The sequence below is a fragment of the Schistocerca piceifrons genome, chromosome 6 (genome assembly GCF_021461385.2).
Source record: "Schistocerca piceifrons isolate TAMUIC-IGC-003096 chromosome 6, iqSchPice1.1, whole genome shotgun sequence".
Taxonomy (NCBI): domain Eukaryota; kingdom Metazoa; phylum Arthropoda; class Insecta; order Orthoptera; family Acrididae; genus Schistocerca; species Schistocerca piceifrons.
In genome coordinates this window covers 568,963,531-568,990,727 of record NC_060143.1, presented here as the reverse complement: position 1 = coordinate 568,990,727, position 27,197 = coordinate 568,963,531, and the positions used below count along the sequence as shown (strand labels likewise).

The window sequence follows — 27,197 nt, the reverse complement described above, 5'->3', positions numbered from 1 at the left end:
TAGAATCCTGCGTCGGGCATGGTTGTGTGTGATTTCCTTAGGTTAGTTAGGTTTAAGTAGCTCTAAATTCCAGGGGACTGATGACCTCAGAATTTAAGTCCCATAGTGCTCAGAGCCGTTTGAACCATTTTGACATTGGTGTGTTTCCAGGCTATTGATAGTGTGCAGATTTTTACAGGAGCGTGTGACCAATGCGCATGAGGCAATCCGAATGGCGACAGACCAGTTTCAAAGCGCACGTGATTCACTGCGAGAAGGGTTGAAGTACATATGTCAGCATGCTTGCTAACAACCTGTAGCACCGCTTCTACGTATCAGACAGATGGGAATTACAGGACAGGTTGTTCCGTGTTTCAAGAGGTATATTTTTTCAGACATATGATTTTAGTAACTTTACCAACAGTAGTGACACTTTTTCGAAACACCCTGTATGAGAACAGGTGTAGCCATTACTTTGTAAAATTTTAGCTTTGTTTCCTTCGCAGTCTTGTTAGCCAGTGTTCTCTACTTTTTAGTACCTATCGTTTGAAACTTGTTTATTAGTGACTTCATAATCTTAGGAAAATTAAATGCGGATAGCCATCCAGAATTCGAGTGTCTTACAACTGCGCCACGATGCTTGGTAGTTGATGGTCAGGTGTCATCTACTGCCGAGTACGCACTGCAAGATCTTGCGGGCAAGTGTACTTAACAACAGCTTCCACGCCAAGTATTTCGTGTTTAGTAAATGAGTTGCGGAGTGAGGAATACTAATCGACCAGTTATATTGGATCAAGTCCAGTAATTTGTTTGGTTAATATTGTGCGAATACGCTTAGATATTCTGTTACTCACTGCTGGACCAATTTCTGGCTGTTCGCAGCATTATTAAGACACGGATTTAGCTACAGAGTAATTAAAAATCTTAAACTGGGAAAATATTAGTGGCCTATGTATGTCTCATCTAACTTACCAATAAATTGCTGTAAGTACACATTAGCCGTATCTCCATCTATATTCTGTACAGCGCTAGCTGTGCGTTGCGCTGATGTTAACGACTGCACAAAACATCCGATGCAGGGTACAAATTTAGGAGTTTTCTGACAGAGTCTGGCTAACTGCTGTTTTAATGAGCGCGTACAATTACAACACCGTCGTCCAATGTCAAATAAGTAAGGAAGTTGGAATTGTGTAGGGCTATCTGGCCTCTGTCGTGCTCGATGATAACGCCGCGTCGCTAAGTTTAGTTTAATCTCTACCATGCCAGCGATATGAGAGACAGTAAGAAAATCAAAGCATACACTCACACTGGACGCCGTTTCATTACCAGCAAATTGACTGCAATCAAATATTTCCGCCAAAGTTATGATTCTGACGGGCGGTTCAAATGAGGTTTTTCTGTTGTAAGGCCCCCATTTTACTGTTGCATCTCCTCGTTGCTAAAATATTTGATTGGGCCCCTACAGCAATTCAAGTGCATCGTTTGATGGTCCACGCTGGACTAACCGGCGAGAAAATCGTCACAATATTTTTCTGACCTGCCTTTCAGGTTCCTCGTCCTTCACACCACGTTTACGTACAAAAACAGATTTTGCTAGGAGCTGTTTGTCATGCACTCAAGAGTTGACAGGTGCTTCTCAAGCGAGACATCTCCACTCGAGGGGAATAAATTTAGAGAGTGCGTCAGTAGAAATGAAACTCTCTAAATCTACATCTCAATTGAATTCTCCATCACACTTATTCAAGACGACGTGACGGTCAGGCGAAAAAAAAAAAAACAACAGCTGAGTGTTCATTAAACACAATTCTCTTCGCTAAACGGCTCAGTTGTTATAACGTTTCGTAACGCGGCCAGCGTCCGTACAGAAGTGATTGCGACAGGCAGGAGGGTACGCTTTCGAGCCTGGCACTGCGAGGAATTCGCATCGTCGGAATAAGGCCAGCGAGGGTGGAAGATCAGCTGGTGTACACTCCACTGTTACCGACCTGTGAGCGCACCAGTCCAGTCGATTCCATATTCTGTCCTGGGCAGGAAGCCGATGGAGGGAGCTTGGTGTTGTTTCCCTCCACCGTCTTACGACGTCTGAGGCGCGTAACAGTGTCGTGTGGACGACTGTACAGTGTTTGGCCTAGATTGCTTGTATGCTCTGGGTGCCACCTTACGGCGAGAGATGCTCCAGGTTCTGCCGTCACTACCCTCTTTCTGCTAAATTTGCGAATGGTGTGTGCGAAGGACAGATCTCAGTAACCCGTCTTACACGCTACGTATTTGTGGTGTCTGTTCTGTCTTGTGTCTTGATAAATGCTATAACTTTCTCGCCATGAACATCTCACATTTTGGCCGATTCTTCCTGGAACATTCACTCTCGAAATTATAATAGTAAACCTCTCCACGATGTACAAGATGAGCTAGGTAAATATGTCCCGGGAAATATTTCATGCACCTCACGGTAGGCAACCCAAATTACGTCATCAACCACACCTTCGCATACGACTGAAGTAAGCTGGGTTGCCTAGCTTGAGGTGCAATACACTGAAGAGCCAACGAAACTGGCACACCTACCTAATATCATGTAGGACCCCGCGAGCACGCAGAACTGCCGCAACGTGACGTAGCATGGATTCGACTAATGTCTGAAGTAGTGCTCGGCGGAATTGACACCTTGAATCCTGCAGGACTGTCCATAAATCCGCAAGAGTATGAGGAGGTGGAAATCGCTTCTGAAGAGCACGTTGGAAGCCATCCCAGATATGCTCAGTAATTTTCATATCTGGGGAGTTTGGTGGCAGGCAGAAGTGTTTAAATTCAGAAGAGTGTTCCTGGTGCCACTCTGTAGCAATTCTGGACGCGTGGGGTGTCACATTGTTCTGCTGGAACTGCCCAAGTCCGTTGGAATGCAGAATGGACAACAATGTATGCAGGTGATCAGACATAATGCTTACGAACGTGTCAGCTATTAGAGTCGTATCTAAACGTAGCAGGGGTCCCTTATCACTCCAACTGCACACACCCCACACCGTTACAGAGCCTCCACCAGCTCGAACAATCCTCTGCTGACATGCAGGGTCCTTGGATTCATGTGGTTGTCTCCATATCCGTGCCGGCCGGAGTGGCCGAGTGGTTCTAGGCGCTTCAGTCTGGAACTGCGGGACCGCTACGGTCGCAGGTTCGAATCCTGCCTCGGGCATGGATGTGTGTGATGTCCTTAGGTTAATTAGGTTTAAGTAGTTCTAAGTTCTAGGGGACTGATGACCTCAGCTGTCAAGTCCCATAGTGCTCAGAGCCATTTGAACCATTTCTCCATATCCGTACACGTCCATCCACTCAATACAATTTGAAACGAAGCTCGTCCGAGAAGGCAACCTGTTTCCAGTCATCAACACTCACTGTCGACGGGCGCAGGCGCGGTGTAAAGTTTTGTATCATGCAGTCATTAAGGATACACGAGTGGGCGTTCGGCTCCTAAAGCCCATATCCGTGATGTTTCGTTGAATGGTTCGCATGCTGACACTTGTTGATGGCCCAGCATTAAGAACTGCAGCAATTTTCGGAAGGGTTGCACTTCTGTCACGTTGAACGACTCTGTCGTCGTTGGTGCCATGCTTGCAGGATGTTTTTCCAACCGCATTGATGTGGGAGATGTGACGTTTTACAGGATTCCTGATATGGTCGTATTGGACAGTCCGCTATAATGCTATAACTTTCTCGCCGAGAACATTCCACGAAATTTATGTGGAAGTAACTCTTCATGGAACGTTCGCTATCGAAATTACGATAGTAAACCTCTCTACGATGTACAAGATGAGCTAAGTGAATCTGTCGCGGGAAATATTTTATGCATCTCATGGTAGGCAACACAACTTACATCATCCACCCCTCCCCACATACGAATGCAGTAAGCTGTATTGTCTGAGACAGGGGTGCATGAGATATTTCCCTGGACAGTTTTACTTTTTCCACGCTGCTGGACTAGGACTCTTGTGCAGTCTGGCAGTGGAGTTTGTCGAGCATCTCCTTAACACTCTGTCGACTGCTGAACGAGCCTGTGTGGAAATGCACTGTTCTTCTCGTATCCTTTTTCCTCAGCCTGTTATACCTGGTTAGGGCCCCCGACTGTGGCGCAATACTTAAGTGTTGAACGAACGAAGGCTATTTTCTACACAGGTGACCCGCACGTGTTGGATTTTTTTTACCTTTCGTAGAAACAATCTGATGTGGGCGCTCCACTGTAAATAGCGCCGTAAACATACTTGCAGATATTTATGGGTGTGACTTTTTCCATCGCTCGCTCGGCAATCGTATAATCATACAACAGCGCGTCTTTTCGCCTATCTATGGGGAGTACGTTGCGGCGTATTTGTTTTTGTTGAGGGTCAACTGCCAATCCCCGCACCATACGTCGATCCTCTGCAAATCTTCGGGGATTCCTCTACAATTTTCTAGTGTTGCGACGTCTCTGTGTGCGGTAGCACACACCGTGAATACTCTAATAGAGCTGTTAACTCCATACACAGGGTCATTTGAGTATGTTGTGAGCAGTAACGGGCCTATAACACTCCCTTTGGATATGCGCCAATCTACATTTACGTCGGAAGTCTTCCTTTATCGTAAATAAGACTGTGTGGTCAGGTTTCAGGCTGCAGCCCCGGAAATCAGCGCTGAGTCTTGTCAACTCCACATTGTCAACACTCCTCTCTATACCGGTCAATTACTGGAATGTTAATGTTCCCTGCTCTTATATGTGATGCCCTTCATGCGTATCCTTAAACACATACATCTAAGTTGTTTGTATAGTTCGCTATAACGTCTCAAATATTGTTCTTTTGACAGAGAACATTACCACCCTCACATATTTTAATCACCTGTTTAAGAATGTTTGATATTCAGACTGTAGCCTAGAGAGCTACCGATTCTAGTCAGTCACGGATTAATATGATGGCGTGCTCAAAAGTAATGCCTCCCAATTTTATGTGAAAACTCTCAAAGCGTTTTAAACAAAACAAACTACATTAACATTACACGAATTTACTCTTTATGTCGACATATTTGTGGCTCTTTGCACCTAGAGGGCTGCGAAACGTATCGTGAAACATGGCGGTGTGCAACGTACGTATGTCGGTGCGTGAGAAACGGCGTGCTGTAACCGACTTCATCTGCCCATGCAGAATCCTCTCCTTGGGCGCGACAATCCGACGCCCCGGGTTCTCTGTCATCGATCATCGTAGCCCCGTTTTGGCCTCACCCCATTTTCATCTGTTTCGAAAACTTAACGAGCACTTTCAAGAACTTCACTTAGATAGTGTTGACGCGGTTCAAACAGAGGAGAGGCTGTACCTCCGTCAACAAAGTCAAACATTCTAAAGTGATGCTATCAACAAACCGGCCTCTCGTTGGAAGAAATGGGTTCTTGGCCACGGTGACTATGTTGAGAAATAAATATGTTGACATGAAGAATAAATATGTAGAACCATAATAACATTTGCCTTATTTAAAAACCTTTAAGAGTTTTCACATAAAAAATTCGGAGTCATTACTTTACACCACGTCCTCGTACAAAAATTTAATATTAAGGCTGCTGTAATATATATTTGTCTTTCATGCATTTACATCTTATTAAAGAAGTTCTTCAACCTTAATTATGAGAGAAGAATAGACTCTTGTTGCTGATCCGTGAATGCTCATTGTAATCCTCTTTGATCTCTGTTTATCCCAGAAGTTGATCAGACAAAAATTCTTGTTTGTTTCATAACTGATGCATTTAGCTTATACAGGGTGAGTGAGGAGGAAAGGCACGTGTTTTGACAGGTGATAGGATTAGTGATCCTGAACAAAAAACTTGATGTGCGCCTTTGCCCTCTTCCGAATGGTTTCCGAGACAGAACACTTTTAATGTACGTTTCTATTTATTCTCTGTATTATTCATTGTCATTGTTTACAACATACCACAGCAATATAGAGGAAGCTGAGACGAACATTTTGATACTGGACGCTTGTGGTCTATCAAGTCGGAATACTACCTTAAACTGGCCTACAAAAAGTACTTAAGCTTCAGCGTACGCGCGTCGCGCGAGGTTTCCAATATTCTCGTGATCTCTTCGGGTAAACTGTTAGTCCTAGACAAAAAATAAATAGAACCTTTTTTGTTGCAGATTTACTTTAATTGTGAACTGAAACACATTTTTGTTGGAGTGTGCGGTTTTCGAGTTACTAAAGAAAAACGTACAAATGTGAAATTGAACGTGTTCTATCTCGGAAATGATTCGTAATAGGGCATTTGTCCATATGAAGTTTTTTGTTCAGAATCTCTAATACTATCGAGTCGTCTCCTGTGTATATACAGGGTGGTCCATTGATATGGCCGGGCCAAATATCTCACGAAATAAGTATCAAACGAAAAAGCTACAAAGAACGAAACTTGTCTAGCTTGAAGCGTTCTATTTAGCGACGAAGAGTCATTCACCAACAGCGGTAACGTAAACCGGCATAATATGCACTACTGGGCAACGGAAAATCCACGATGGCTGCGAGAAGTGGAACATCAGCGACCTTGTCGAGTTAATGTATGGTGCGGCATTATGAGAGGAAGGATAATTGGCCCCCATTTTATCGATGGCAATCTAAATGGCGCAATGTATGCCGATTTCCTACGTAATGTTCTACCGATGTTACTACAAGATGTTTCACCGCATGACAGAATGGCGATGTACTTCCAACGTGATGGATGTCCGGCACATAGCTCGCGTGTGGCTGAAGCGGTATTGAATAGTATATTTCACGACAGGTGGATTGGTCGACGAAGCACCACACCATGGCCCGCACGTTCACCGGATCTGACGTCAACGGGTTTCTTTCTGCGGGGAAAGTTGAAGGATATTTGCTATCGTGATCCACCGACAACGCCAGACAACACGCGTCAGCGCATTGTCAATGCGTGTGCGAACATTACAGAAGGCGAACTACTCGCTGTTGAGAGGAATGTCTTTCACTTATTGCCAAATGCATTGAGGTTGACGGACATCATTTTGAGCATTTATTGCATTTATATGGCATTTTTACTATACAGTTATGATTCGATATTTGTTAATCAACATTTTCAATTGATAATTAATGAATAAAAGGAAAAAAAGTTTGTGTCAGGTGCAATCGAACCACCCAGTTAGGAAACTTACGGAGTGCACACTCACCTACTCTCTTTTTTTTTCTTTTTTTAAGTCATAAAAGACGAACTACAATGAAACAATACAACGTTGTACAAATGTTGATGCAAGGCTTAACTATTATTCAACACACCTTCAAATTAGGTACATGAAGAAAGGTATCAGTTAATTAACAATATGTCACCCTACCTGATCAACATTTTGTGTCCATAAGGATGTAACTTTTTTACACAACATAAACTAATTTTAACTACTTGCAGAACATTTTCTCCGTGCTGAGTTGATATACTGTGTGAACCGAATTTGCCTGTAATTTACTGGTGGCTGTGTTAAAGATACACGGAATCTTGAAATTTTTTGTACCTGACAGTACTGGGAAATAAGATTTTTTTTCGTTTTTAGATGTGGATCGCACCGTTATAGGAAAATTACGTCTTGGCACTGTCATTCAAATTCTGTAAGATCGAATTCGAAGAGGACCACACTCCTGACAAGGTGGTAAGGCGGCCCATTGCACAGCCCGTTAAAAACTGAACACAGACCAAGCATGAAAACAGGAAGGAGGTGTACTGAACTGTGAAAAAAGAAGCAAAAGAGAAACAGCGAACGGTCCAAGATTAACATGTGCAGTAACGAGCGTTTTTGCACCGACAGCGTCGTCGTGGTGATGTGATCACGGTGTTAGTCTGCGACGGGGAAGACCCGGCTTCAGACCTCCCTAATACCCCATTTCTTTTTCCCAAAATTACGAACTGTCCGTCCGGTCATTGACGCGTCTGTTCGTTTATTTAAGTTTGTGTCTGTATCGTTTTGTAATGTCCTTTTGTCACAGTGGCGTGTAAATAAGGGACCTCCAGACGTGCGTACTTCCTACTTGTTCTGAACAAGTACCACGTTTTATCACTCTTGCGTTCCGTTTTGGAAGTTATATTCTTCACTTCCTTCGTCGGAACATGTTTGACTTTTTTTTTTTTTTTTTTTTTTTTTTTGCGAGGTCTATGAGGCATCTCGCCTGCTCTAACTATTCATCACATTTACTTGGGACGGTGATGCTTTCTCACGACAAGACTCATATTCTATAACCAGTGCATAGTATGACATTTACCAAGAATACAGAGGGAGAACAGACACGTCAATGACCGGAGGACAGTTATAAATTTGGAAAAAAAAAAGATTGGGCAAGAGGCGGATTTGAACACAGACCTCCAGCTTGGCAGCCAACATCTGAACCACAACGGCGTGGTTCTTGTAATGAGCTCCATGTTACAGATCTTCACTGTTTCCATTTTGATTTTTTTTGCGCAGTCCAGTAGACTTTCTACTTGTTTTCATGCTCGATCTATGTTCAGTTTCTGACGGGCTATCCAATGGGCCATTTTACCACCAAATCTGAGTGCGATGAGGCGTTTCCCTTGTGAGCAGCGTTCCAACAGTGGGACCGAAGAACTGAAATGGCCAATGTTGAAAACACACAAACGCGGCGGCCATCAAACCGGTATATTTTACTTGGGATGGCACCAGCCTTAAAATTTTGCGGTCTTACAATATTTCACGTAAGCGTGCCTCGACACTTTGGCAGCGTCAATAGCACACAGAGTAAACGTCCTTCTTGTGATGCTGATGGCCGTACACTACCCGCGAGTTGCTAACCGGAGCGAGCTTCTAATTACGGCGGACTGCCCGCGGGCACGCCGTTACGACACTCCAGCGCAACAGGTTTCGCCGGTCCGCATACTGTGCGACCCAGAGATTCGCCGGAGCCGTACTGGAAGCGGCGTTACGCACTGGCGGGTCCGCTTTCCCCCCAGTGGAACTGTAGTTAACACTGCGAGTGTCATACAGAAACGCAGTTTAGGCTGCGTACGAGTTCTCCAGAGTTTTTATTATCCACCGATTTCAGTTATTATGCTCTTTTAGGATTACGTTTCGCAACACTTCTCTTAAAATTCCCTGAACGACAAATCAGCTGCTCCATTGCAAACGAGATGCAACTTTGTAGACCATCTCAGTAACACAATTCTTTGTGATTTTCTTGGAATACTAACGAAAAACAACAAACCATCGAAATTAACCGCAATGTCATGATTCATCCCTCTTATTATGTTTTATTATTTACCACACGGTTCACGGGAAATTATTCACGGAGGCGGTTTCGGCGCTGGTTTTCAGTCACGGTAAACGCATATGTTTACAGAAACATGTCGAAACAGGGCACGCGATCTCTCCTCCGTCACTTAACTGGTGCGGCGTTTATCCAAATGCCGATCGAACAGCCAGCACAAAGCGAACCTGCCCCTGTTGCGCTACTTGATCACAACTGTACCTTACCATTTGTCTGTGGACAAAGAAAATTTGTTGAATTTCGCTGAGACTACATTCCGACGACCGTGCTATACTGTAAGTGTATTCGTCTGCAATTCATCTATAGATCTAAATGTATCAACCGAAAAGATGAAATAACATTTTCTTTAGTGAAAGAGAGGAAAACAGAAGCGCGTAAAAGTGGGCGAAAATATCCTATCCAGTAGTTGCAACGGTGTCTAACCGTATGGCGCGGAACACAGCACTATAGGCGACAGTAGAATTACAAAGCCTGCAATCCAGTCGGCGTGTCTACACAATAACTGGTGGGGTCGAAGACCACCCTGGTTGAGTCCTAGGTTGTTGACACACTCGGTTGTAACAGCCTACTTGGGGGTTGCTTAGGAAGGACAGCGACATTCGTCTCGTCGAATGCTGCCCTGGATTACACTTTACCCAAACAACCCAAAAAACTGTAGCTTTCAAAACACATTTAGTCAACTTTTATTATGCTACTCAAAAATTAAAAAAACGTCAAAACGAATGACAATAATGTAAAAAATCGATTAAAACGAACAAATGCGAAGTTTTGTAAGCAAAAAATATGCTGCAGATGACATCAAAGTTGAACAAGTGATTTTCAAAGTTTATTTTCTGTTTCTCGATTTTGACTAAGGGGTATTTTTTAGCTGTTTATTTTTTCTTGATTTCCAACATGATTTCGACCACCTATCTGATTTTTTTTTCTATTTCAGATTTTTTGCTTCCAATGTCATCTAATGTTATTGACGTAGCTACAAAAATAATTTTAGCGAATATTTTCTACTTTTATTTCCTAACTAATAGGATTCGCTCAACTTAATAATGTAAAGACATGATTTTCAGATCGTTACACCAAAAACGTGGCTTACACAGTCATATTAATAATATACAAAGGCGTACTTTGCATATGTTACTCGAATAAACCTATCTACCTTCCAAACAATTACGAGTGGATAACAACTAAAATCTGAAATAGAAAAAGGCTCTTGTACTTCCCATCAAATTAAGTTCTCGGCGCGCGTCAATTTCTTCAGTCATACAAAAAACGGTAGTTTCAGAATCTTACCTCCTCTCGGATAAATTTCAGCGGATGCTTATATGTTGGGAGTGTTATATATATCCGACTTTCTTGCCAAAGTCAGTTACTTCCCTGAAGTTCGTTCAGTTGTCAGATAGTATGAGCAGCGGCTCAGTTTATCGTCGTTCAGCTCATTGCAGTAATCTGGAGCTAATGTTACATTGTTCGTACAACCTTATTACAATACGCACTGTCCTGCTCAGCAACCTACCGAAAATTCCTCGCCCTTTCAAATGTTTTAATTGAAATTGAAGAACGACTATAAATTTCCCTACGTTTCTGAATTCGTTAAAGTATCTAGTTTAGCTGAAAATGATTGTTTACCGTAGCCATGAAACTTATAAATTTTGAATATGAGCGAGACAGAAGCTTTGATAGGACACGAGGAAATTCCCTCACAGTGAGTCATTCACTTGGGTTCCGCAACACCCAACACTTGCACCTACATTCAGACATTTCGAAAGGTAAATATTATAGTCATTCCCTAAACACGTGTGATATGATTAATAGTTTGAAACATCTAACAAGTTTAAAAATCGTTACGTGGGTTGTAAGATGATGTAATGTTTCTGGAACTGTTAATGCAACCTATCAATATCGGCAGTACAAGAGGCGAGATCTAAGTCGAGAGAATGGAGTAAAGAAAGGATCTGTAAGGAACTGCTGCGTTGAGCTAGGTATCGTTAAAACGTATACGACGGTCTGAATCTCTTATAACCCTATGGACGTCGTAGTTACTATGGTATATCGCATTATTTTGTATTCCAGATAGCTGACACGAGCTTCTGCAATTAGGAAGAGAGGCTGACGTCAAGGGTAATACATACATGAAAGTTACAGTTGTAGATATGTAGGTGAACGTGAAATATTTGGCAAACGAGCGCCTCCGAAGGCGAAGATACGGCCTTGGCGATATAAACCGTATCTGACAGGATCCGTGAAGGAGCAGGCGAGGAGTGGATGGCCTTCGACAAGATGATACGGAGCTGCCTGCGGTACCACCAAACGAGGTGTCACAGCGAAAACGGCCTTCCGAGCTAGGGAGTCCTACAGCCACAATATTAACACACACGAAAAGGGGGTTTTAATTTGAAATCGTTTCAGACAACCACTGTCAGTAAACTAAACGATAATGATATGGACAAGAGACGCGCGGCGTGTAGCATGTCTCCAGCAATCGCGTGACCTGCAAAAGTGACTGTGCTCGATAACTGAGCAAATTCTATCACAGCTGACGAGATCAGAACATTTTATTTCTCAACCACAATTATGAAGACCTGGAGAGGGCATGATGTGATTTGGGCCAATGTATCAAGTGACAGGACCTTGTTCTTCGACGGTCTCGTGAAGCAACCCTCTTAATTCGCCATATTATGCCAGTTACTTTTCCCATAACTCCGATGGTCGAAAAGAAATGTAGTGATTCGCTTCAGCAAAATAGTGCTCCATACCACTATGCTATAACTCTCCGGCATCCGTAAATTAAGGTTTTTGGATGGATGGCTGGATGCAACTATTCGCTGCTCTCGGTAGGCGCTGCAGTAATGCGGGCAACTCGTCTTGTGAAAATCGTCTGTGGCTTATCATAAAAGGCGGACTTTCCCACGAGCGACACCGGAATACCTTAGAATTGCAAAAATGTTCAAGTGTGTGTGAATTCCTAAGGAACCAAACTACTGAGGTCATCGGTCCCTAGCCGGCCAGAGTGGCCGAGCGGTTCTAGGCGCTACAGTCTGGAACCGCACGACCGCTACGGTCGCAGGTTCGAATCCTGCCTCGGGCATGGATGTGTGTGATGTCCTTAGGTTAGTTAGGTTTAAGTAGTTTTAAGTTCTAGGGGACTGATGACCACAGCAGTTAAGTCCCATAGTGCTCCGAGCCATTTGAACCATTTTCATCGGTCCCTAGACTTACACACTACTTAAACTAACTTATGCTAAGGACAACACACACACACACACCCATGGCCCGACCCATCTAAATGGATATTCTGCAAATCACATTTAAATACCTGGCAGGGGTTCATCGAAGTACCTTCACAATAATTTTCTATTATTCCAATCTCGTATAGTGCGCGGGAAAAAGGAAGACGTATACCTCTTCGTGCGAGCTCTGATTTCCCTTATTTTATTATGATGATTGTTTCTCCGTATGTAGGTCGGCGTCAACAAAATATTTTCGCTTTCGGAGGAGAAAATCGGTGATTGAAATTTCGTGAGAAGATTCTGCCGCAACGAAAAACGCCTTTGTTTTAATTATGTCCACCCCAAATCCTGTATCATTTCAGTGACACTCTCTCCCCTATTTCGCGATAATACAAAACGTGCTGCCCTTGTTTCAAATTCTCGATGAACCCTGTCAATCGAATCTGGTAAGAACCCCAGTCCACGCAGCAGTATTCTAAAAATTGACGGATAAGCTTAGTGTAGTCAGTCCGTTTAGTAGGTCTGTTCCATTTTCTAAGAGTCCTGCCAATAAAACGCCGTCTTTGGTTAGTCTTCCCTACAACATTTTATATGTGTTCCTTCCACTTTAAGTAGTTCGTAATAGTAATTCCTAGGTACTTAGTTGAATTTATAATGTTTAGATTTGACTGAATTATCGTGCAACCGAAGTTTCACGGATTCCTTTTAGCACTCATGTGGATGACCTCACACTTTTCGTTATTTAGGGTCAACTTCCAATTTCCGCACCATACAGATATATTTTCTAAATCGCTTTGCAATTTGTCTTGATCTTCTGATGACTTCACTAAGATTCTCTCCTAAATCGTTTATACAAATAAGGGACAGCAGAGCGCCTGTAACACTACCTTGGGTACCGCCAGAAATCACTTCTGTTTTACTCGACGACTTTCCGTCAATTACTACGAACTGTGACCTCTCTGACAGGGAATCACAAATCCAGTCACATAACTGAGACGATATTCCATGAGCACGCAACTTCACTACAAGCAGCTTGCGTGGTACAGTGCCAAAAGCATTCTGTAAATCTAGAAATACAGAATCAATTTGAAATCCCTTGTCAACAGCACTCAGCACTTCCTGTGAATAAACAGCTAGTTGTGTTTCACAAGAGCGATGTCTTCTAAATCCATGTTGACTGTCGTCAATAGACCGTTCTCTTCGAGGTAATTCATAATGTTCGAACGCAATATATGTTCCAAGATCCTGTTGCATAGCGACATTAATGATACGCCTCTGTAATTTTGTGTATTAGTCCTACTACCTTTCTTGAATATTGATGTGACCTGTGCAACTTTCCAGTCTTCGGGTACGGATCTTTGGTTGAGCGAACGGTTGTATATGATTGTTAAGTATGTAGGTATTGTATACGCATAGTCTGAAAGGAACATAACTGGTATACAGCCTGGACCGGAAGACTCGCTTTTGTTAATTGATTTAAGTTGCTTCACTACTCCAAGGATATCACTCCTACGTTACTCATGTTGGCTGCTGTTCTTGATTCGAATTCTGGAATATTTACTTCGTCTTCTTTGGTGAAGGAATTTCAGAATGTTTACTATCTCTGTTTTAGCAGAACTGTCGTCGACAGTATTTCCATTGCCATCGTGCAGAGAAGGCATTGGTTGTGTCTTGCTGCTAGCATACTTTACATGCGACCAGAATTTCTTTGTATCTACTGCCAGGCATCGGGACAAAATTACGTTGCGGAAACTATTATAAGCATCTCGTATTGAAGTTCGCGCCAAATTTCGAGCTTCAGTGAAAGATCGCAAATCTTGGAGATTTCGCGTCCGTTCACTGTTCAGGCAGTCTTCAGAGCAACTACCAAAGGACCAAACCATAGTTTCGTTAAATATCACAAACAATATGGTGCCTCATCATTTTGTGCGAAGTGATGTGCATAAACATGCTGCCAGTGAGAGTGAATGAACTTACTCCAATACAAGTGGAAATGAAGACATTTGTGTCGTACTGGAGACCAATCAGTGATTAATAAAATTCTATTCCAAAACTATATTGGAACAAATAAGCCCTCGGTCACAAATATTAAGTCACATGTGCCTAAAGCCATAGGCGATAACAATATTCTGCATACCGAAAAGAAGGGGCGTAGGTTAGATGTCTTAAAGGAATTGGAGATTTTCAAACATCTCTCTCGTCATGATTGCCTCATTCTCAACGAACAGCTGCAGCTGCGAAATAAAAACTTTTTCGACTGTATAAAGCCATTGCTTGATCTTTGATTCAGATTTCCTCATTCAGTTTACCGAAATGTTGTTTTCCTGTCACATCTTTGCTGTTTTCTTGTATGTCATAACTAACGTTTTTTACGTTACAAAATGTATCTCTGTTTAAAGCAGATAAATATGTAACTTCATCCTATTATTATTAGTGCTTACGTTATGCCTGAATTAGCTGTATCACAATTTCATGTGTCTAATTTTGAATGTACAGTAGCCTAGTTGTTTCTGTGGCTACTAGATGGCGCTCGTAGCAACACCATGTTTACTTGCCCACACTTTCTAACGTGGGCACCTCAGTCCTGTTGCAACCCTTATTCACAGTACGAGCAGCCCTTAGCGGCTCGCCATCTCACTTACAACTATTCATGACGTCGCCTTTCCGGCTTACAAGGGGAGGCCACCAATTGCGAAATTCAGATTCGATTCATACTGCGCATAATAAAAGCTCATGGCCAGAGGTGTAATGTGGCAAAGCACCAAGATACACTTCTCAGCCGTTGTCGAGAAAATCGACAGTTAAAAGAAACCGTTGCAGTGAAATGCTCTCTACGATTAATAATTCTCTACAGCGTCGTGGCGTAGCGGTAAGCGCTCTAGTTTGTAATCCGAAAGTCGCCAGATCGAATCTCGCGCTATGCAACTTTTTTTTTTTTTAGTATTTGTTTTTTATATTTCAAATATATATATATATATATATATATATATATATATATATATACATATATATATATATATATATATCCCGGCAATCAGTTGCAACAATTATGCATATAATAAGTTGTTGAAAGTCGTTTGTCGTGGAAAAACTGGCGACTTCGAACATCATTATGTTTTCCGCAAACAAAGTTGTATTTCACAAATGTTATTAATTGGCTTCATAATGTTAACCACGCATAGTTAACGGAAGACGTAGAAACGATATTCCGAAACGAATACGTATAGCATAAGTCCAACGTTCGAATTAGAACAGAGACCCCACGAACACAAATTTGCTGTGGCAGGTATGAAATATAAACTCCGTTACTAGCTCGTTACACTTGAATGACAGATGTTGCATGGGCCGAAACGAGCCGCCGCATAACAGCGTAGTTGCCTGCTAACTTCGAAAGAAGGTAGATGCGGTCCCTAGCGCAACTTATAACATCGTCGAAAATCAGTGCGGACGGGAGAGCTTTGGTACACCCTGTTAAAAAAAAACGGAAAAATGGAGGCGGTACAATTGGAGAGCGATCCGCCTTCACCAACATGCATAAGCAATTCATTAATACTTTATATATATATATATATATATATATATATATATATATATATATATATATATATATATTTGAATTACAAAAAACTAATAATAAAAAAAAAATTGCATGGCGCGAGATTCGATCCGGCGACTTTCGGATTACTAACCCGAGCGCTTACCGCTGCGCCACGACGCTGTAGAAAATTACTAATCGTCGAGAGTATTTCAGCCCAACGGTTTCTTTTAACTGTCGATTTTCTCGACAACGGCTGAGAAGTGCATCTTGGTGTTTTGCGACATTACACCTCTGGCCATGAGCTTTTATTATGCGCAGTATGAATCGAATCTGAATTTCACAATTGGCGGCCTCCCCTTGTTAGATCTTTGTTGATATGTGACTTGTAAGTACTGTATCTTTTTCCATTCAGTACAAACTTTAATTTTATTAATATATTATATACCTAATATGTTTTAGAATAGTTAGTCTAATTCTGAAGACGACGCTCATAGTAGCGTCGAAACCTGGTCAATTTTGACTTAATATTTGTGATCGAGGGCTTATTTGTTCTAATATAATTCTGACACGGTCACTGAACCTTAGCAGCTATTCCAAAACTGTTTTCTCGCTTACATAATCTACAGGGATTGCACAAATATAAGGAGCTGGAACATAAATGCAGATCTTAGCCGTACCTGCAGGTTGCGCTGTCGTATTCGACCACGAACGGCACCGGTGCGATGTACTCAGTACTCTGCAAGTGTCAGCCGTGGTCACAACAGTGTTCTGTGCAGTTGACAGTGCATTATGTCGGAGCTGAGTGGCTTCGAACACGGGCTAATTGTTGGTGCTCGTGTGGTGCGTGCGTCTCTTAGCAAGAGAGCCGAAGTGTTTCGTGTTGCAAGAAGCACCGTATCGACGATTTATATCGCATACACGGAAATGGGAAAAAGCATAGTCCGCTAAATTATAACGTGGACGAAGGAATATGTTGAGTGATTGTGACGGACTGTTATTGAAGAGGACTGACAAAAAATCAGGCAACCCAGAACACGCTCGTATCCGTGGAAACAAGGCGGCCGATATAGCCGCCAAGGCTGCAGTCTCTCTTCCTCAGCTTGCTGTTCGCATGGTTCCCTTCGCCGATCTACAGAGTGTTTTATATAATTGCGTAGGATTCCGCGGCCAGAGTCAGTCGACATAAAAGTTTTCTGGGTATAGTACCGCATCATAATGTATAAAACTACTGCTGCTGGAGGAAAACAAACGTTTCGGCCACGATTGCAGCGGCCTTCTTCTGGGTCACCATTAGACCCAGAAGAAGGCCGCTGCAACCGTGGCCGAAACGTTGGTTTTTCTCCAGCAGCAGTAGTTTTTTACATTATGAGAGTGTTTTACGTCGTCGTGTTGCTCTTTCATGGCACGCACATTGGTCTACGCTTCCCACTAATAAACTGCGGGAGGTGAAAGCTCTTCCCTGTGCTTGGACCTCTTCCTCCCGAACTCGTCGTCGGGAGGAGGTCATTTTAACTAGACTCCGGATAGGGCACTGTCTTTATAGCTATCGACATCGTTTCAGTGGCGATCCTCCCCCGGTTTGTCCTCACTGCTCTCAATTGTGGACGGTGAGATACCTTTTACTTGAGTGTCCCTATTTTACTACGCTACGCGCCTGTTTACAGCTGTCACCTGAAATATATTCCATTTCAGCAGATGACACACGCTCAGCCGATCGCTTCCTCGAGTTTATCAGTGTCAGTGAGATGACGTCGGTTATTTGAAGCTCTTTTTGGAGAAAACAGCCTCCCCCTCTATAGTGGTTTTCTAAGCTTTCCTTCTGTTTTTTAGTTTCCTCACTTTTTGAGTTTCGCTCCCATTGCTGCTGATTTCATTTTTTTTATTTTTTATTTTTTTTTTTTTACCCTTCCCTAAGCCACAGAACGGGTGCTAATGACCGTAGCAGTTTTGACCCCTAAATCCATAACAATAAAAAATCTGCGGACGACAGCTGCAAAAGTCGCTGCAGTACTGCGAGCGCCTAAGGAACACGAAGGCAGCTCTGTAAGTTGCGGATTGCAGGGCGACCTGGAATTACAAAACCACTCGTTAGTGGTACAAATGCCCGTAACCGGTAAATACGGTGCTGGGGCCATAAAACCTGAACTACGGAGCAATGGAAGAAAGTAATTTTGTCTACAACATCTGGCCGAGTTCACATCGCAAGGATGAACCATTGCGAGGGTTCGGCGATGATTAAAGACAGTGACATCGTGGTATTCCGTGAGCGCTACCGGTATTTTGCGAAGTCGCATTACTGCGGAGGTTTGTGTGAAATTTTGGCTGATGAGGTCCATCACATGGCACAGTGTTTGTTCTCCACTGTTGGTGCTGTGTTCCACGGCGGCACAGCCCCTGTTCACACACCTCACAATACTCCAGGGCTGTTTTTGTGAGCGAGAGGACGAACTGTCGCATCACTTCTCACCACAAATGTCACCAGATCTCATTATTATTGGGCCTTTGTGGTCTACTTTGAAGAGAAGGGTGCGTGATCGCTATCCATCATGGCCCGCTCGGTTTGCCGTGCGTTAGACCGCACTGCTTTCCGGGCGGGAAGGAGCGCCTGGTCCCCGGTACCAATCCGCTCAGCGGATTTGTGTCGAGGTCCGGTGATCCGGCCAGCCTGTGGATGGTTTTTAGGCGGTTTTCCATCTGCCTCGGCAAATGCGGGCTGGTTCCCCTTATTCCGCCGGCCGGAGTGGCCGTGCTGTTCTAGGCGCTACAGTCTGGAACTGCGTGGCCGCTCCGGTCGCAGGTTCGAATCCTGCCTCGGGCATGGATGTGTGTGATGTCCTAAGGTTAGTTAGGTTTAAGTAGTTCTAAGTTCTAGGGGACTGATGACCTCAGATGTTGAGTCCCATAGTGCTCAGAGCCATTTGAACCATTTTTGAACTCCTTATTCCGCCTCAGCTACACTATGTCGGCGACTGCTGCGCAAACAAGTTCTCCACGTACGCGTACACCACCACTACTCTACCACGCATAGGGGTTACACTCGTCTGGTGTGAGACGTTCCCTGGGGCGTCCACCGGGGGCCGAACCGCACAATAACCCTGGGTTCGGTGAGGGGCGGCGTAGGGGTGAAGTGGACTGCGGTAGTCGTCGTGGGGCTGTGGACCACTGCGGCTACGGTGGGCACGGAGCCTCTCCGACGTTTCTGGGTCCTCGGTTAACATACCATAACATAACATCTCCATCATCATCACCTGAACTTGCAACTATTTTAAGGAATAATGATATAAGACACCCCTGAAAACAATACAGGACCTGTATTTATCCATTCCGAGAGGACTGGAAGCCGTTTTGAACGCCAACGAGTTTCGTACACCGTATTAGGTATGACAGTGTGTTGTGTTTGTGCTACGTTCACATCCCTCCCCCCTGTTCGTCTACATCCATACTGTGCAAACCGCTTTGGAGTATATGGCAGAGGATGCTTCCCGTAGTACCACATACTAGTGTTTCTTCCCGTTCTGTTCGCCCGTGGATCGCGGGAAGAAGACACGGAGTGTTATGGGACCGTTGCTTTTCACAATATATATAAATGAGCTAGTAGATAGTGTCGGAAGTTCCATGCGGATTTTCGCGGATGATGCTGTAGGTAGTATACAGAGAAGTTGCAGCATTAGAAAATTGCAGCGAAAGCAGGAAGATCTGCTGCGGATAGGCACTTGGTGCAGGGAGTGGCAACTGACCCTTAACATAGACAAATGTAATGGTTGCGAATACATAGAGAGAAGGATCCTTTATTGTATGATTATATGATAGCGGAACAAACACTGATAGCAGTTACTTCTGTAAAATATCTGTTAGTATGCGCGCGGAACGATTTGAAGTGGAATGATCATATAAAATTAATTGTTGGTAAGGCGGGTGCCAGGTTGAGATTCATTGGGAGAGTCCTTAGAAAATGTAATGCATCAACAAAAGAGGTGGCTTACAAAACACTCGTTCGACCTATACTTGAGTATTGCTCGTCAGTGTGGGATCCGTACCAGGTCGGGTTGACAGAGGAGATAGAGAAGATCCAAAGAAGAGCGGCGCGTTTCGTCAGAGGGTTATTTGGTAAGCGTGACAGCGTTACGGAGATGTTTAGCAAACTTAAGTGGCAGACTCTGCAAGAGAGGCGCTCTGCATCGCGGTGTAGCTTGCTGTCCAGGTTTCGAGAGGGAGCGTTTCTGGATGAGGTTTCGAATATACTGCTTCCCCCTACTTATAACTCCCGAGGAGATCATGAATGTAAAATTAGAGAGATTCGAGCCCGCACGGAGGCTTTCCGACGGTCGTTCTTCCCGCGAACCATGCGCGAGTGGAACAGGAAAGGGAGGTAATGAGAGTGGCACGTAAAGTGCCCTCCGCCACACACCGTTGGGTGGCTTGCGGAGTATAAATGTAGATGTAGATGTAGATGTATTGTGTTCACAGACTTCTCACTTGATACTGTATCTTGAAACTTCCTATGTAGATTTTCGTGTAGACTTCTGCCTTCAAGAGTCTGTCAGTTGACAGTTTCCATCATTTCCGTGATTTTCTCCCGTGGTTGAAACAAAACTATGACCTTTCCTGCTACCGTTCTTTGAATACGATCCGTATCCTTTGACCTATTTTAGGTAGATATAACACACTTTAGCTGTGGTCTGATCCTTGTCGCAAGAATGTTGCTGACTGTTTCATACGAATTACTAATTTCAGTCGGCATCGGACATTTTCAGATAACTCACAAAAAAAAGACGTCACGCAAACAGCGACAGAGTGACATTGTTAATGTGGTGATTTCTGTTCAAATTTTGACAAGATTTTCGGATGCTGAAATGGAAAGGTTCGTCGAAAAGACTTAGGTGAGTTAAAAGGATCTACACAACACACTGCAGGATATAAAGTGACAATCAGTAAATACAGCTAAACACTTAAGCACAAACGTGCTATATTCAAGGAATAGTAATCAAACTGCAAGGCTTCAAACGGAACTACAGTTTGGCATATTGTTCAATAACAGATCTTATTCGTGAAACATTGCATTACGAAAGCCGAAGTAAACACACAGATGAACACTGACTGAAGTGAACCCACGAGTGTTTGACGTTCCCTCGCGTTGTTGACGCTCGTTTTTCTCGCGTGCGTTACTTGGACCTGTTCCAGTGACAACAATGTACTGTTAGCTGGCCACTCGAGCCGATCATTCGCAAACACCGTCGGATGAACAGATAGAATACGGATCACGTATGATTCAGAAAACAGCTCTGTATGTAGAGATGTTGCCGTCAACCAAGATGATTCGGAGTGAAAATAATACAAAGGTTGTGACTGCTGTCTAGACCACACCTGGACGCCATCTCATGTCAGAAAAAAATTCTGTAGCGTTTCAGAGAGAATATTTGTTAAAATCTTAGCAAACGAGATTCCATATAAACGGCAGGGCACTGTTGGTTTCTCTCTAGACTTTTTGCTGTGATAACTTTTCAAATTTTTTAGTCGCACGTGAGCACGTGTAAGTATGTGACTTTTCTCTCATGATTATTGTGATTTGTTGTTTCATACGATTCAGCGTTGGACATAAAAGGTGATATCGAGAACTCAAAGAAAAAAAGTCATGTTTACTGTTATTAATTTGAGGTACTGATTTTAAGTATTCCAAAGATTCCAGTTTCATAAAACATACTCAGTTAATTCTCAACTCTACAAGCAACAACATGTCTATCGTCTCTGTAATAACCTTCACAATTTCTTTTGTAAAGAGGGCTAAGCTGTTGGCTGCCAAATCGTGTACAGCCTAAATAAAAACAAATTTAAAGTAGTAAGGTACTCAGCACACGACAGTTCTAAGTTTTCGAACTTTAAAAATCAGTTCCACATCTGTGCGAGATTTTAATTCTGAATAGTTCGCAGGCGTTGACTCTTTACCGGACTCTGAATATGCATCACGCGGTTTGAACGAATGGCCGTTCTGTCCCACATGGATGCCTACTTTGGATCACCTGGATAGGCAAATGAACAATTTTGTGCGGGTGACAAATGCTCACAGTGAAGTTAGCGCGTGGTGGTGTGTTACTGACTGTAGTGCGCTAGTAACGATAGAAAACATTTAGATGTACTTCCGTACCGCCCTTACGAAGCAGTACACAGAGAATTAGTGAAACAAACACTCAGAGATTTCGACTCGATTCTCTGTCGTTTCTAGGAATCTGTTTCTATCATTTGACACCGTTATAAGAAATCACGAAACTTCATCCGTCCGAAAAGTTTCACCACGAGTCAGTAATTTTCAGAGACGGTTCAGTTTTGTCATAAGGCCGCAAAACTTTGTCCGGAAGCTGATTTTGTGGCTGTTGCTTGCACATTCTGTCAGCGTTTTAGAACAGTAAAGATTACTGTCACCCTGCCAAGTTTTGACTCTATCAGAGACCGACCTATGGCGGTTTCCCCTTGTGAAGTTAGAAAACAGCGTCACATTCTACTCTGTTTCATGAGTATCCGAAAACGTTTCTGCGCCAACTAAATTCACTGGATGCGAAGGTGCTTCGTAGCGTGCACCTTCTGAACTGAGTACAGAAGTTTCCCGATAACACTGTAACCTGACACAGCGGAACTCTTTATAGCGCTTGTGTCCATTGCTTTCCTTTCATCCACATTTACGGCAAGCTGCGTTTCATCACACTTGTGGCTTTGCTGCAGTTCCTGTTGCGATGATAGCACCTACGGACATCAGCTCCGTCAGCGATCAATGTGGGTGTGCTGCTCGCCCTATCTAATAACTACTTTACACGCCGTACCGTGAACGCTATGGAGTTTTAGCGGAATCCCTTGCGGCAAGTCTCGCGTAGTATCTGATCGGTTTGAGCACTGGCAGTCCAGAGCAAGGTGCTGGGTCTTCCGAACCAAAGGTATTCTTGGAAGATACTCTGGCTTTCCATACCTCTATTGTCAGCCAAAGTACGACGTCGGACGACCTTCGGGAGTCTAGTGAAACAAATCTACCCGTTCATTTGCGGCCATGAGTTGTAAGATACTTTTGTGTTAAGTGTGTTTTCTTTCCCTCATACGAGTTTCCTGTACCAATGCTGAATTTGTTGATCGTGCCGATAAGAAGAATTCTGTCTTTTGCAACTAAATGTCTATTTCGTTTCTAGCTAAAAATATTTGGTGTATTCACATTGGCCGGCCGGTGTGGCCGTGCGGTTAAAGGCGCTTCAGTCTGGAACCGCGTGACCGCTGCGGTCGCAGGTTCGAATCCTGCCTCGGGCATGGATGTGTGTGATGTCCTTAGGTTAGTTAGGTTTAATTAGTTCTAAGTTCTAAGCGACTGATGACCTCAGAAGTTAAGTCGCATAGTGCTCAGAGCCATTTGAACCATTTTTTTTGTATTCACATTAGGTATCATCCCACGAAGCAACCAAAGAGGTTCACCACTGGACTAATTCTTGCGACATTCTTGTGTGGTCTGGCCATTTGATATTTATACAGTGTAAATAGTTGTACATGAGTATGTTTTGTTTAAATCCGTATTGGATTTTTTTGTAATTTATGCATACGACAATAACAATAAAAGCACCACTGATTTTAGTTTTTCTGTTCTTTTTATGCATACATTAGTTCTTTTGCGCAGACACTACATGCACACAGTACACGTTTCCAGTCGACAGTATGTTACATGTATACATCACACAACTGTGATCTCGTGTCCACAGAGCAACCAGTAGATACATTGAAAGAAAAGAAAAATGAAAATGAACATTCAGTTGTGAAAGAAGGAATTTTGATCATCGGCGTGATAAACGTAATTGAAGTAGCAACTGAGATAGAATGACCGGAAATATTAACAGTATATATATGCTGAATTTTCAGTTAAAATTCCTTGTTCACTTTGAGATTAGGCAGGTGAACCTACAATCTGTTGGCTCACTTACCCATAAAGCTGAGTCTGACTAATTTTACCGTAGTGATTAATAAGCGAGTTAAGTGTGGGAAGCATGTATAGGGGTCCCAGGACGAATGGTCAGTATTCACGGTAGTGACAAGAGCTCTGAGCACTTGTCCATCTTCGATTCTGTGAAACAAATCCCTTGTACTGCAGGCTCTTTGCTTTCCACGTTTTGAGAGACGATAGTGTGGACCAAAATAAGAAAAAATTGTCTAGATAACACATGCTCTAAAATGCATATGTTAAGAGCTACGAGCACTTGTCCAGTAGAAGCGAAAGGAAGGTAAGCACTTCAGAGCCCAAGTTTACTGCTCATTTTATTCTTATTTTGGTCCTTACTACCACCTTTTAAAATATAGGAAATAAAGGGTTTGTAGTAGAAGAGGTTTTTCTCACAGTATCGACGACGAAGCTCCTAAGGCATGCATTTTAGAGCCCATGTTTGCTATCGTTTTTTGCTTCGAATATGACCGCTCCTGTCATATCCCTGAAAAATGACCATTCCTCCCCGGACACCCTCTGCATCCCAAGTCTTTTGCGGTACGCTTTCGCAATGTTCGTAACAATCGTTTTCGCGACTTTCGTAATCTTTCTACTAGCGTCTCCCTTTGGAGTTTATCAAGTATTTTAGTGACGCTCCCGTACTGATTAAGTGAAGCAGTGCCGCACTGCGGAGGTGTTTTATGAATCGTCTGTTCAGTTAATCCCACTTGGGGGGATTCCTAGGCTAACGAACAATACTCAAGAGTCGGTCTCTGGAGGGTATTGTAACCGATATCCTTAGTGAACCAACTACTCTTTCCTTACATTCTTCTAATGAATCTACTTCCCTCGCAATTCCACCACAACTCTCTCCGCACAGAAACCATAAAGTAATCTGACGAGTGCGCCTTCTTACGCGCGTTATAGTTGCTTATCTAAAGGGTCAGTTGATTGTCTTTACGCCAAACACCTTCAGGCAGGTCCCATATATACAATTTACAACACTTTCCTAATGATACGACTCCCCAATGCAAAGCTGGAGAGTTCGCGAGCTGTCTGAGAGGGCTGTTGGGCTGTCTACCAGCGCGTTTAGAGAAAATCGTGAATTGCAACTGTTGTCTCACAGTTCCTTGCGACAGGTGCAATGATACTGTCACGTCTGACCATGTCCCTCTGTTGAGAACCACGCGCTGAGATCTGCTTGCCTAGACGTCTTCAGTTTGGAATTCCATAGTTGCGTGTTTTGTGTACAAGAAGGAAGCGCGGAACCGAAACCCAGCCGAGGTAGGTGGTGTCCTAGCGAGGCGAGCCTTAATGTGCTTCGAAGAGAGACAATTGAAGCTGTCTGTGTGTCTAAGAAAAATTATGAACGCAACACCGACTGAAATGAATTAAACTGATTCACTGTCAGAATACTTAGAAGGTGCAACAGGTCTACTAGAGAGACTGCTTACACCACACTTGTCCGCCATATTCTGGAGTATTGCTGTGCGGTGTGGGATCGGCAACAGGTGGGACTGACGGATGCCATCGAAAAAGTTCAAAAAAGGGCAGCTCGTTTTCTATTATCGCGAAGTGGGGGAAACAGTGCGACAGACATGATACGTGAATTGGAGTGGCAATCATTAAAACCAAGACGTTTATCGCTGCGACGGGATCTCCTCATGAAATTTCAATTACCAGTTTTGTCTTCCAATCGCGAAAAGGTTCTGCTGGCAGCCACCTACATAGGGAGAAATGATTGTCACGATAAAATAAGAGAAATCAGGGCTCGCAAAGAAAAATTTAAGTGCTGGTTTTTCCCGCGCGGCGCTCGAGAGTGGAACGGTAGAGAGACAGCTTGAAGGTGGTTCATTGAACCCTCTGCCACGCACTTTATTGTGAATAGCAGAGTAATCATGTAGATGTAGATGTAGAAACTGATTGAAATTAAAAGAATGTGCCCGTGGAAATGAAATCAGTAGAGATGCGATGACATGAATCGAGAGTTTAATTCAGTTCACATACATCCGTTTTGGAACTACACGTTCCACCCCCACGCTTTGTTTTCATTTTATATTACGTTCGTTGCATCCCATCCGTGTCGCATCCCATTGTCGGGTAATCATCTCTGCCAGCAGCCGAGCCGTCAGGCCGGAATCCGGCATCACCTGTGATCGTCACTGCCAAATTCCTCCTTGTGGCAGGGCTAGCCACCGGTTCAGTTCACCAAGTTGTGCTATCCTAGTCCTAAATACCCCGTGGGAAGAACTCCTGGTAATAGTGACCGAAAATCATTGGCGGAAACAACAGTGACACTGAAAATTTGACTCAGACCTGGAGGCGTGCTTAAACAGTCCTGTGGTTAAGGCAGCTGCTCTCGGTCTACAGGAATTACGGGTTCCGGTCTCGATCTGGCACAAATTTTTAGTTTCCCCATAGAAATAGCATCACGTCACTCAATGTGTTACTCTCGTGTCGAGAGAAGATATGGAAACGAAAGAAGGAGCCACGAATCCATAGTGTTATTCTCATTACTGTAACAGTTAAAAAGGTGCAGCTATCTTGCCAGACATCAGTTAACTGCACTGTATATCGAATGCCATTCGGAATCGAGAAACGCGCCTTCGGTTTGAACTTTCCTGGTCACAGCGTTCCGAATCTTGTGAAGAAAATGAGGCGAGGAGCGGCCCCCGCATATGACGAACGGCCTGCAGACTCTCCTTTACAGTATCGTGTGGGTTAACACAGCAAAAACAACCGCTGTCGAGGGATACTGTGTTTTATTAACAGTAGCAGACGAACACTTTCTTTGTTGACTGTTCCGACTGAGTTATAGTGCGAGTGATGTCGGAAGTGATCAACCGTGCCTCGACGCCGAACACAGAACAGACGGCACCAGCAAAGGAGGTCGGTACTCACTGCACTGCACTGCACTGCACTGCACCGCACCGCACGGACCACACTGTAGCGTCCTCGTCGGCGCGCTCCCTGCCGGCGACTGGACGCTCGCAGGTGGTGCCGCCGCTCTTGGCGCGGCTCGACAGGTCCCAGTGACGTCACAGCTGATTAAGCGCGCCGTCACAGAACACACCGCTAGCCTGCGGCGCGGCCAGCTGGTGTGGCGGGCAGAGAGTGTTGTGGGGGGGACGCAGCACTTGTTGTCCTCTGCCGACGAGTCACGTGCGACTGGCGGGCAATGTGTGAGCGCGTGATCCCGCGACCCGGCAGCCGGGCAGCTGTCTTATCACGACAA

The 27,197-nt window shown here is 43.8% G+C and overlaps 1 protein-coding gene across 3 annotated transcripts in view; it reads right to left on the bottom strand.

Moving 5' to 3' along the window:
* The window catches only part of LOC124802706 (protein croquemort-like), a 237,046-nt gene extending 210,081 nt beyond the window's left edge, over positions 1–26,965 (bottom strand). Inside the window, exon 1 of one of the 3 annotated variants that reach the window (XM_047263661.1) lies at positions 26,874–26,965. The gene's annotated coding sequence lies outside the window, so the exon portion shown is untranslated. Of the gene's footprint in view, positions 1–26,863 lie in introns of all 3 variants that reach the window. The other 2 variants (XM_047263660.1, XM_047263662.1) reach the window with 2 other exon arrangements.
* Positions 26,966–27,197: the final 232 nt, after the last annotated feature.